The sequence below is a fragment of the Anabrus simplex genome, chromosome 4 (genome assembly GCF_040414725.1).
Source record: "Anabrus simplex isolate iqAnaSimp1 chromosome 4, ASM4041472v1, whole genome shotgun sequence".
Classification (NCBI taxonomy): domain Eukaryota; kingdom Metazoa; phylum Arthropoda; class Insecta; order Orthoptera; family Tettigoniidae; genus Anabrus; species Anabrus simplex.
Genome location: NC_090268.1, coordinates 455,635,446 through 455,649,009, shown reverse-complemented (window position 1 = coordinate 455,649,009; position 13,564 = coordinate 455,635,446). Strand labels below are relative to the sequence as shown.

At 40.7% G+C, this 13,564-nt stretch overlaps 1 protein-coding gene across 1 annotated transcript in view; it reads left to right on the top strand.

Annotated features, from left to right (window-relative positions):
* The window catches only part of LOC137500522 (uncharacterized), a 156,814-nt gene that overhangs the window by 96,563 nt on the left and 46,687 nt on the right, over positions 1 to 13,564 (top strand). The window lies entirely within an intron of this gene.

The following is a 13,564-nucleotide window of genomic DNA, read 5'->3' as shown; positions in this document are numbered from 1 at the left end:
AAGGTCGTGGACACTGGGGTATAATTCACCCGCTTGCCCCGCGCATTCGTCAATCTGGCAGTCTCTTTAGTGTCTGTTAGTTTCTTAGTGTGTATTAAAATACTAAGTGATTTTAATTGCATAATCATGCCGTACGTCTATTTAATTGTACTGGACTAGCTGGCCGTGGGGTTAGGGGCGCGCAGCTGTGAGCTTGCACCCGGGAGATAGTGGTTTCGAATCCCACCGTCGACAGCCCTGAAGATGGTTATCCCTGGTTTCCCATTTTCACACCAGGCAAGTGCTGGGGCTGTACCTTAATTAAGGCCATGGACGCTTCCTTTCCACGCGTAGCCCTTCCCTGTCTCATCTTAGCCATAATTCCTATCTGTGTCGGTGCGACGTAAAACCAATTGTAAAAAAATATTCTACTATTTTGCTTTACGTCGCACCGACACAGACAGGTCTTATGGCGACAATGGGACGGGAAAGGCCTAGGAATGGTAAGGAAGCGGTCGTGTCCTTAATTAAGGTATACTCCCAGCATTTGTCCGGTGTAAAATTGGAAACCACAGAAAACCATCTTCAGAGCTGCCGACAGTCGGATTCAAAACCACTATCTCTCGGGTGCGAGCTCACAGCTGCGCGCCCCGAACTCCACGGCTAGCTCAGTCGGTACAATTAAGAAGAAGTACGGCATGATCATGCAGTTAAAAGTCATTTAGTATTTTAATACACACTAAGGAACTAACAGACACTGAAGAGGCTGCTAGACTGACGAATGCGTGTGGCATGCGGGTGAATTATAACTCAGTGTCCACGACCTTGGCAAACAAATATGTACCCTACTACCCTTCCTTCCAGCACATGCAAAGTCTCCACTACTTGCCATAGTATTATACAAATCGATTAGCCGCGACGAACGGCATTTGGTGGTTATTTCCACCAAAAATTATGTTAATAATTAAAGAAAGTAAAGGAAATAATTAGCAGATAAGACACAAAGGCTTGTACAGATATCGTTTCTTTTAAACATAATTCCTAGTTCCAGCTGGCTAAAGTGGATATGTCCCTTCTCGCCGCTACTGTTTGTAAACACGCCAAAGATGCAGAAAAGGAAATTTAATAACTTGTTAATTTATACATGTGCAGACATTCCACTCGATAAAAGAGTTGCTTGTATGAAACAAAAACGATACTGTTCGGTGAAATACTTGTGTAGAAGGCATGCGTCTGTTTGGAGCTTCGGCTGCATTCCGACCGGGTTGTCCAGGTTAACATAATGTCTGTGCATTCGTCGCTGCTGACACACTAGCCATTTTCGATATGCAGACAGTAAATACAGTGCGGCTGTACCACACACCAGTCTAGAACTATGCGGTTGGAAAACGAGGTTTACTAATGCAAGGGGTGCATTTGACCAGTAGCGCTGAGTAACATGCTGCGAGCGACAATCTAGTTCTTATCTCTTCATATTTGACGTAAACTGCCCTCTGGCAGTAGTACGCCTGTGAAAATCAGTTGGTAGACACCCCACTCATCACTTATGCATGCGGGACATTTATAAGTAGAAAGTACGGCGTTCGTGAGCCACCTGGTAATACTCACCTGCTCCGCATCCTCTCATTCGTCACATAGAATATCTTGAGGCGTTATAACATCCGAATTCCTCATTTCACATACCACCGTAGACTCTTTTGGGCGGCTGGCCTTCCCATTATTTCTCATATCGCGTATCCTAGTTCCTTGGGCACAGGGCGACCATTATTACTTTCTCAACCCTTCATATTTCTCTTCACTCACCGTAAAAATTCTGACCACTCCTTCAAGAACCCGGTACCACTGCACTGCAGATTCTGGTAAAAATCAACAATCAAGATAAATTTGAACATTGTGCCTAACATATTTGACCTAAATAATACAATTATGTATCTCCTTAGTCAGAACTCTTCACTCTTGATGTCCATGCCTTAATAGTACCGTATGTATGAGCTAAGCATGCATTATCTAAATGACCCGTGGGCTCCCCGGTTATTCTCTACATCCAAATTGTACATTAATAGCAACTTCTTGGACATGTTATCCCCCATTCATCACTCATTACTGTTTCCAACCCACCTTAGGGGACCCCAAATTCCTATTCTATCCTTGTTTCTCATGCTTGCGAGAATATTACTAATTACTAACAATAAACTACTTCTCACGAATAACTTATCAGGAAGAAAGAAAAGGTTTGTCCGAAGAGTAAGCTCTTTTAATTTTACGTTAACATGACAAAAGAAAACTCAAATTCCATATTAGAACATGCATTATTTACAGCATTTATGTATTAACAAAGAAAGTCCTACATTCTATCACTCCGGTTATATTTTAGAGTGCTAAGAAATAAATGGCATTAACTCATCTTTTTGGTGGTTGTTTTTCCTTCCACGGGAAACCAATGGCAGAGTTCTACTTGTCCATCCTCTCAACGCTGAAGACGAGAGTATCAGCATTCGAACCTGGTTTGCGACAGTCCATCATCCTGATTGGCTCGTTCAACTGCTACAAATCTGCTACAAATTGGTATCAGCTCCAGCACTCGTCACACGTTCCCTTTGTTTACAACGACACATACACAGAATTTACGTAGGAGTTTCTCTTATGTAGGCAGGTCACTCTAATCAAGGGCGGTACACATTAACACAGTGAGTAGTGTGACCTACAAGGCTTCAGAAACCGTGACTCCGAACAGCGGATTGTCCCTGTCGACGCTATTCTACCGCCGAATGTTACTGTCCCGAATTGGATACCACTAATTTACTGATAGCGCGTACTAATTTATGCCGGCATTGATCATAGCCGACTCCCGTTGTTCATTTATAAACATGTTTCTAGCGGCCTACATAATTTATGCACAGAACTGAGACACTTGCCTAGGCTCGCTTGGCTATTGTTCGAGCTCCTAACACACACTTCACAAGGTTATAAAGTTTGCGATCGCGACGGGCACTCACTTCATCTTTATAAGTAGTCAATAGAAGCGAGGGTCAGGGTCGGCCTTGTATTGTCAACTCGTTGGTCCTTGGGGTGGGAGACTTCTTTAGCTTAATTAAAGAAATCGGCTCCGTTAATAACTGGAGCACAAGACATATAAAGGATGAATACTGTAGACCTCGACTCCCTCTTTCATCCGAGCCAAGTGTGATCGCAATTCGATCGGCAGTTCTTAAGTAATCAAGCTCCCGCTTTTAATTATGGAGACGCGCTACATTCACACGTGTTAGCAATACATTTCAGCTGGACAACTGGTGACCTCAATTCGTCCCTGAATAAAGTATTCCATATTTTCACTCTGAAATACACAGAAAATTCAGCTCTATTCATAGATATGCCTCACATATTTTACCTATGTCTGGATCAAAATATCACATCATTTTGCGCACCAAAATTCGACGTTGGCACACGCAGGAAAAACAGGAAGTTTCTTCTGTTAGTGTGGAACCCTGTAAAATAGGCCATACCTCTTGGAGTATTAGACTGTTCGTTGCGTCACCTCTTATATCCTACTTTGCCTTACACTTGAGAGCGCTTTATTCGCGGGACTCGGTCTCAGCCACACCTTTCCATTGTTTACCGGGCTATCTTTCGCAGGTCCGGTTCTGACCACACGCCGATCGAGTCCCGGGGATGTTCATTTTGCCCAACATGCTACAAATAACACGATTTCTGAAGTGATTTTAATGGGATTGAAAGGTGCAGGCGCTGTCAATGAGCTGTACACGACACTGTACGGTTTCAGTATGTATGCATGTATTATTATTATTATTATTATTATCACCTTTATAGTTGGTAATATAGCTCGTATTTCGATATTTTCCATATAAGAAAAATATGCCTTCATTATTCTCTTCGTTATAGAGGTTCCAGCCTTTTCTATTTATGGTCCGTATTGAGCATTCAGGAATGTTTTGACGGTGTTGCAGGTCTTCAGAATTGCAGCCTTTTGTGCCACGCTGTGAGTGTAGATGGGGAGCTGTAGAATCTTCAAGTTTTCTGGAAATTATTTTGGTGTGAGACCAGTGGGAGAAAGGAGAAATTGTCACTCTGTCTCGTGTCCAGATCCTTGCTACTTCCATAGTCAAAGGAGTATATTTGTCGACCTTCTCTCTGTATTTCTGTTTCATATTCTGGTCATTCGGGGTAGCGATGTCAATAAGATATGCGTGTTGATTCTTTCTATTTGTTAATTTTATGGCTGGTCTATTGTGTGGAGCTGTTTTATCTGTTTGTATCGTTCGATCGCAGTAGTTTTTAAATTCTCATTTTCCAGTACACTTTGTGGAGAGTATTTCTAGCAAGGTACTCTTTTCTGCATCAAAGATCGGGTCAGGGCACTTCCTTTATATATAACTTTGGCTATATCTTTATGTCTCTCAGTGTGTGATGTCGGCGTTAGTAATCTGCAGTTGCTGATGACGTGCTCAATGGTTTCCGGGTTGCTGTTGCATTTCCTGCACTCGTGGGATCTTTTAAGGATGTGTTTCCTATTGGCTGTTAACTAGTTGCTCTGGCGGGTCACGAACAATTGGATCAAATGGGTTCTATTAGCCGCGGGTGGCTAGTAGCGCAACCGAGCAACTAGTCGCCGACCGTTATCTGAACTGGCAACTGCTCTGGCGACTCGTAGTTGCTCAAATGCGTGATGAGGCATTGCAGTAAATGTAACCTATTTTAGCCGTGGGCGACTTGTGGTGCAACTAGTCGCCCGATGTACCTGCGCGCGCATATGGAACATCACTCGAGGTTGTGTTCTCCACCCACATATTTCATTAGCTTGTTGGTGGTAGAGTGAATATTTTACTCGTTCATGTGAATTACCATATTATGATAGTTCTTTTAATGAACATGGAAACATGAAATAAACTAGCACAACAAATGAAGGAGATGATAGAACTACTTGAAGGTCGAATACTGATCGAGCAAGCGGCTATGCGATTTGTATCACGTCACTATCCGCTTGCATTCGGGGGATAGTTGGTTCGACCCCACTGTCGGCAGCCCTGACGCTTCCTTCCCACGCCTAGCCTTTTCCTATCCTATCGTCGCCATAAGATCTGTGTGCGCCGGTGCGATGTAAAGCAGACTGTAAAAAGGAAAAAATAAAGAAATAAAGAATAAGAAAAAAAGTCGAATAAATACTGAAGAATTAATTTTTGAAGTTGAAAAAAAACCGGCCATTTGAGATTCCAGCATTGAAACTTACTCAAAGTAGAAAAAGCGGAATTCTTGGAAGAACATTTGAAAGAACATCATTCCGAAATTCAAAGAAAAACTCCTGAGCGAGAAGAATGTTCTAGGTAATTTTTGTACTACTTGTACTATTCAATATAGGAATGTGTATATTTATAAAAAATCTATATCATTTAAATTTATACTACTGTTTCTTTGTCTTGCTATATTAGTGAATTATAGCTGAATTATAGCTCAGATGGATTGGGTAAATTGAAGAGCAAAGAACGTTTTGTAGACCTGAAGTTAATTTTTTTAAATACTATTGACACAAGGGCTTTCTCAGTATTTTATAAGAGACAATACTTGAATGAAAGTTTTACAATAGATATACAGTAAGTTGTTTGTTTTTACCTACTTTATTTACTACTAGTTACTAAAATTATTTTCATCATAAAGTCAATATTTTTACAGAAATAATTTTATATTAAATGACATTCATGTGTCAGATTGGTGATACAATGCTAGAACAGGTCGATAATTTCAAGTATTTAGGTTGTGTGTTCTCCCAGGATGGTAATATAGTAAGTGAGATTGAATCAAGGTGTAGTAAAGCTAATGCAGTGAGCTCGCAGTTGCGATCAACCGTATTCTGAAAGAAGGAAGTCAGCTCCCCGACAAAACTATCTTTATATCGGTCTGCTTTCAGACCAACTTTGCTTTACGGGAGCGAAAGCTGGGTGGACTCAGGATATCTTATGAATAAGTTAGAGGTAACAGATATGAAAGTAGCAAGAATGATTGCTGGTACAAACAGGTGGGAACAATGGCAGGAGCGTACTCGGAATGAGGAGATAAAGGCTAATTTAGGAATGAACTCGATGGGTGAAACTGTACGCATAAACCGGCTTTGGTGGTGGGGTCATGTGAGGCGAATGGAGAAGGATAGGTTACCTAGGAGAATAATGAACTCTGCTATGGAGGCTAAGAGAAGTAGAGGGAGACCAAGACGACGATGGTTAGACTCGGTTTCTAACGATTTAAAGATAAGAGGTATAGAACTAAATGAGGCCACAACACTAGTTACAAATCGAGGATTGTGGCGACGTTTAGTAAATTCTGAGAGGCTTGCAGACTGAACACTGAAAGGCATAACAGTCTATAATGATAATGTATGCATGTATGTATGTATGTATGTATAACATTCATTTTTTTTCTAATTAGAATTACTTTAAATATATTTCATTAGAAAGAATTAGTTAGCGCGCAACAACTATGACTCCGTTAATAACGCATGTACGTCCAGTCGTTGTCTCGTTGCTCTTCGGGTCGGGTATGAAGTGAGCTTAATCTTCGCAGCCAGTTTTTACGACCGGGTGCCTTTCCTGACGTCAACCTCATCAAAGGAGATAATGAGTCAGTTAGTAATGATTAATTGAAATAATTTGTGATAGATTCGAATAAAAAGATTTTTAAAATTACGAATAATTGTAAAATATTTATTATGCGAAACATAGTAACGACTATGACACGACTTATCTCAGTGTGGGGACCAATTTTTCTTTTGCTGGGAAACACTTGTTTAGTCCAGTGTCGTTTCCTGTTGTATCTTATTTTATGTAGCCTATCATTTAGTAAATGACGATTTCGGCATGCGACAATTGAAAAATTTACTGTCACCCGCAGTTAGATCGTTAAACAATGTATATATATTCGTCTAGCCAGTCGAGAAACAGATATAGGATGTTTTCGCATTTTCCTAACCCTTCGGCTTTTCATTTTTAATAGAAGAGCAAGGAGAAGAAGTTCATCATAGGACACCATTCTTTCTTTCTCTCTAGTGACTATTCCCCCGATGTGAATTGAGCAATTATTCACAAGTTGCACCACAAATCCTCTGACAACTAGTGGCGCACCTATTTGCGTCATTAGTCGCCCTCGGCTAATAGCGGCCTAAGTCTTCGGGTTCTAGGACTTCTCGTCTCGTACCTCCGGACATTTCGTACCAAATGGCCGGCTGATTACCTGCGAAGTGTGAGCTAATGACTTTAAAATATTTAGGAGGGGACATTCCGTACCACTCGAAAGAGTGGAAGGTATTACAAAGTAAAAGCGATATCCTAATGAATATATTCATTTGTATATCCATTGTCCACTACTGGCGCAGAAGCCTCCACACGGTGTGACCACTACTGATGTTAATCTTCCGTCGGGCCCAACTGATCTGCTTGGCATACGTATTAATTCTTATCACGTATTCTTCATTCGCGAGGACCTAGCTACTTCCACCTTTCAGTAGTTTCTTGTTTCCGCGTGACCTTCAAGCCCACATCTGCCAGTTCATCAGAACCTTTTATTTCACTTAGGCCTACTTGCCTCCTCTGCGAACCATGTGACCTTGCCGCGGTGGGGAGGCTTGCGTGTCCCAATGATGCAGATAGCCGAGCCGCAGGTGCAACCATATCGGATGGGTATCTGTTGAAAGACCAGACTAACGAATGGTTCATCGAAAGGGGGGTTAGCAGACTTTTCTATAGTTGCAAGGGCGGCAGTCTAGATGATTGACTGATACGGCCTTGTAATAATACTCAACATGGCTTAGCTGTGTCGATACTGCTACACGGCTGAAAGCAACGGGAAACTACAGCCGTAACTAACTCCCGAGGACATGCAGCTCTCTCTGTACGAATGATGTACTGATGATGGCTTCCTCCCCGGGTAAAATATTCCGGAGGTAAACTAGTCCCCCATTCGGATCTCCGGGTGGGGACTACACGAGAGGGGGCGATCATCAGGAAGATGGATACTGACATTCTGAGAGTCGGAGCGTGGAATGTTAGAAGTTTGAATCGTTGTGGTAGGTTAGAGAATCTGAAAAGGGAGATGGATAGGCTGAAGTTAGATGTAGTTCGTATAAGTGAAGTACTTGGCAGGAAGAACAAGATTTTTGGTCAGGCGACTACCGAATTATCAGTACAAAATCAAACAGGGGAAATGCAGAAGTTGGTTTAATAATGAATAAGAAAATAGGGCAGCGGGTAAGCTACTACGACCAGCATAGTGATAGAATTTTTGTCGTCAAAATAAACACCAAACCTATGCCCACCACAATAGTGCAGGTCTATATGCCTACTAGTTCAGCGGATGATGAAGAAATCGAAAGAATATACGAGGAGATAGAAGATTTAATACAATATGTAAAAGGTGACGAGAATCTAATTGTGATGGGAGACTGGAATGCAGTGGTAGGCCAAGGAAGAGAAGGTAGTACAGTAGGAGAATTTGGATTGGGACAAAGGAACGAAAGAGGAAGTCGGCAGGTTAAATTCTGCGCTGATCATAATTAAGTCCTTGCCAATACTTGGTTCAAACACCACAAACGACGGCTGTATACGTGGACGAGACCCGGAGACACTGGAAGGTATCAAATAGACTTCATTATGATTAGGCAGAAATTCAGAAACCAAGTGTTCGATTGCAAAACTATCCCAGGAGCAGACGTGGACTCTGACCACAAATTGTTGGTCATGAAATGCCACCTGAAGTTGAAGAAATTGAAGAAAGGAAAGAATGCAAAAAGATGGGATCTAGACAACTTGAAAGAAAAGAGTGTGAGGGATTGTTTCAAGGAACATGTTGCACAAGGACTAAATGAAAAGGCTGAAGGAAACACAATAGAGGAAGAGTGGACAGTCATAAAAAATGAAGTCAGTAGGGCTACTGAAGAAATGTTAGAAAGGAAGGAAGGAAAGATCAACTAAGAATCAGTGGATAACTCAGGAGATACGAGACCTAATTGATGAACGACGAAAATACAAGAATGCAAGAAATGAAGAGAGCAGAACAGAATACAGGCGATTAAAGAATGAAGTGTATAGAAAGTGCAAGATAGCTAACAAAGAATGGCTGAAGGAGAAGTGCAAGGATGTCGAAAGTTGTATGGTCCTAGGAAAGGTAGATGCTGTTACAGGAAAATGAAGGAAACCTCTGGAGAAAGGAAATATAGGTGTATGAATATTAAGAGCTCAGGTGAAAGCCATTTCTAGGGAAAGAAGACAAAGCAGAAAGATGGCCGGAACGTATCTAACAGTTGAATCAAGGCAAAGACGTAGATGATTTCGTTCCGGAACAAGAAGAGGCTGTTGATGCTGATGAAATGCGAGATCCCAATTTTGAGGTCAGAGTTTGACAGAGCTGTGAGAGACCTAATAGGAACAAGGCACCAGGAATTGATGACATTCCCTCTGAATTACTGACTGCCTTAGGAGAAACCAGCATGGCAAGGTTATTCCATCTAGTGTGTAAGATGTATGAGACAGGAAAAGTGCCATCCGATTTTCCGTTGAATGTTGTTATACCTATTTCCAAGAAAGCCGGTGCTGACAAGTGTGAAAACTACCGCAACATTACTTTAGTATCTCACGCCTGCAAAATTTTAACATGTATTATTTACAGAAGAATGGAAAGACAAGTTAAAGCTGACTTTGGAGAAGATCAATTTGGCTTCAGAAGAAATGTAGGAACACGTGAAGCAATCCTGACTTTACGTCTGATCTTAAGGGGATCGAAATTAAGAAGGGCAAACCCACGTACATGGAGTTCTTAGATCCAGAAAAGACATTCGAGAATCTTGATTGTACCCAAGCTATTTGAGATTCTGAAGATGATTGGGATTAGATACCGAGAACGAAGAATTATCTACAATCTGTATAAAAATCAGTCTGCAGTGATAAGAATCGAGGGCTTTGAAAAAGAAGCAGCAATCCAGAAAGGAGTGAGGCAAGCTGCAGTTTGTCCCCCCTCCTTTTCAGCGTTTACATAGAACAGGCAGTAAAGGAAATCAAAGAGGAATTTGGAAAGGGAATCACAATCCAAGGAGAGGAAATCAAAACCTTGAGATTTGCCGATGATATTGTTATTTTATCTGAGACTGCACAAGATCTCGAGAAGCTGCTAAATGGTATGGATGAAGTCTTGGGTATGGAGTACAAGATGAAAATAAATAAGTCCAAAACAAAAGTAATGGAGTGCAGTCGAATAAAGGCAGATGACGCAGGAAATATTAAATTAGGAAGTGAAGTCTTAAAGGAAGTAGATGAATATTTTTACTTGGGTAGTAAAATAACTAACGATGGCAGAAGTAAGCAGGACATAAAAGGCAGATTAGCATAAGCAAGGAAGAGCTTTCTTAAGAAAAGAAATTTGCTCACTTCAAACATTCATATAGGAATTAGAAAGATGTTTTGAAGACTTTCATGCGGAGCGTGGCGTTGTATGGAAGTGAAACATGGACGATAACTACCTCAGAAAGAAAGAGAATAGAAGCTTTTGAAATGTGGTGTTACAGGATAATGCTGAAGGTGAGATGGATAGATTGAATCACAAATGAAGAGATACTGAATCGAATTGGCGAGAGGAGATCGATTTGGCTAAATTTGACGAGAAGAAGAGATAGAATGATAGGACACATCTTAAGACACCCAGGACTTGTTCAGTTGGCTTTTGAAGGAAGTGTAGGTAGTAAGAACGGTAGGGGTAGACCAAGGTATGAATATAACAATCAGATTAGAGCAGATGTAGGATGCAATAGTTACATAGAAATGAAAAGGTTAGCACAGGATAGGGTGGTATGGAGAGCTGCATCAAACCAGTCTATGGACTGATGACTCAAACAACAACAACAACACAAGGCCTATTTGATAATGAAATAATGTGATTGTTTATAAATATTCACAATAATAGTAATACTATCCATCCTTATGCTCGTCAATCACATTGCGCCTGATCACTATGTATATTTCTATTGTATTATTTTTTTCAGGATTTATGCTTAGAATTAATTTTTATGATAATATTTATGTAAACATAAGTGATAAGTAGAGTTTAAAGGGAAATTATTGAAACAATAACAAAGTTTTCTTTAGTAAATATTGTAAATTATTTTTGTTTCTGATTTCTAAAGACTACCTGTCGGGCTCATTACACCCGCTGGCGTGAAAATGGAATTCCAATTTGACATCAAATGGTACGGATTGTCCTGGCGTAAATATTTGGGGACTACAGGAAAACCGTTCGGAGGTAGATAACGACCTAGGTGGTACGAAATGTCCTCAAAAATCAAGTGGTACGGAATGTCCGTGGTACGAAATGTCCGGACACCAAGTCTTCATTGAGAGCACTTTATCTCGGATCGCTTAATTGAATTCCTCGGTGTCCGGACATTTCGTACCACGAACAGTCGTACCACTTGATTTTTGAGGACATTTCGTACCATCTAGATCGTTATTTACCTGCCAACGGTTTTCCCGTAATCTTCAAATATTTACGTCAGGACAATCCGTACCACTTGATGTCAAATTGGAATTCCTTTCCACGCCAGTGGGCGTAATGAGCCTTCCAGACACACTTTAGAAATCAGAAACAAAAGTAATTTATAACATTTGCTGAAGAAAACTTCTATATTATTTTAATAATTGCCCTTTAAACATTACTTATCCTTATCATTTATGTTTATGTAAAAATATTATCATAAGAAAGCCATCTTTTTTGTATAAATCCTGAAACAAAACAATACAATAGAAATACACATTGCTCGGGCGCAATGTGCCTGGCGAGCATAAATATGGATAATATTACTATTATTGTGAATATTTATAAAGGTAAGGGTGTGTTCTGCCCGAAGGCAGGTCCGAACCTCCACACAGGTGTACCTGAGCCGGAGTTTACGTACGGTAGGGTGGCCAGTTCCTTTCCGCTCCTCCATTCCCTTACCCCCACCAACAGCGCGTGGTAACCTATCCACTTCTCGACCACGCCCATGTTGCTTAACTTCGGAGATCTTACGGGATCCGGTGTTTCAACACGGCTATGGCCCTTGGCAATATTTATAAAATACTGCATTATTTCAGTATCAAGTAAGTAAAATAAGATATTTTGATGAACTGGCCGTTATGGGATTGAAGGTCACGCGGAAACAGGAAACTATATGCCCTTTCACGAGAGTTTAATACTGATGTAAACATGGTATGTCCATGCCTCCGCCAAAGAAAGAGTTTTGATTCGCTGAGCGTGTAGTACCGACCTCCACCCCGTCAACGTCTCGTGTTCGGACGTACAGGGTTGCGCATCGCATACGATAATCATGCGAAGATCTGAACTTCTGAATAAACGACTAAACCTGGATTCTATTCACTTAGTTTATTGAACACATTCACACTGCACTGCCTATGGTCACTTCTGAGCGTTTTTCCTCTTTAGTGATTCACTACACGCGATGGTCCTACCTCTTGCTCCATTTCTCTTACTATGAATACTGACACCGACTGCTGCTGCAAGATGCAACACCTTATCTCCACGCTGTACAGCTTGGGACTTTCCCCCGCTACGCGTAGACTTCCTGTATTACACCACGCCTTGTGCCTTCATTTCTCGTTATTTAATAACTATTTTATATTTAAAAAAACATATGTATACCGGTACATATGACAACCATATTTTAATTTGATTACGTACTCTTCCATACTCTCTAAATGTAATAAACTAAAAATAAAATTAATGCGACGTACTACTTTCCTTCGAGCTCGCATACAGTCGAGTGAGTGCGACGGTTGCTTCTCCAATCAACTGCGTCTATGTCCACGTGCAAAGGCGACTTGCTCCGCCTATTTGTTTACATCAGGATTAAACTCTCGTAAAAAGACATATACTAAAAGGTGGACGTAGCTAATGACGAATACGAGATAAGAATTAACACTTCTGTCCGACGGAAGGTTAACATCAGAAGTGGTCACACCGTGCGGAGGCTTCTGCGGCAGTAGTGGACAATGGATATACAAATGAATACATTAATTAGGATATCGATTTTACTTCCCAATCTTTCAAGTGGTACGGAATGTCCTCTCCTAAATATTTTAAAGTCATTAGTTGACAGTTTGCAGGTAATCAGCCAGTCAAGTGGTATGAAATGTCGTAGAACCGAATCCCTCAGTTTCTGGAAATAATTCTTCCGTAGGCAGCCATGAATTTTAAAGTTGTTTGTCAATGCTGTCGTCATTGATCTGGTTGTAGTATCTTCCATGAAGTTATTTACTAGCCCATCTCTCTATCTTTTCCCTGTGCAGGATATCCGTGTCTTTTGTATTTACGTGGCATTCATGTAAATTCAAAGGGGTGTATATTAGATCTGCTTTAACCACATCTGTATGTAGAATAATGTCATCTGTCCGGCAATGAAAGTATTTCCTCAGGTTTATTACTTGTATGTATGTATGTATGTATGTATGTATTATTATTATTATTATTATTATTATTATTATTATTATTATTATTATGTAGATAATATAACTCCGAGCGTTGTCATGCAAGTTCATTGTGT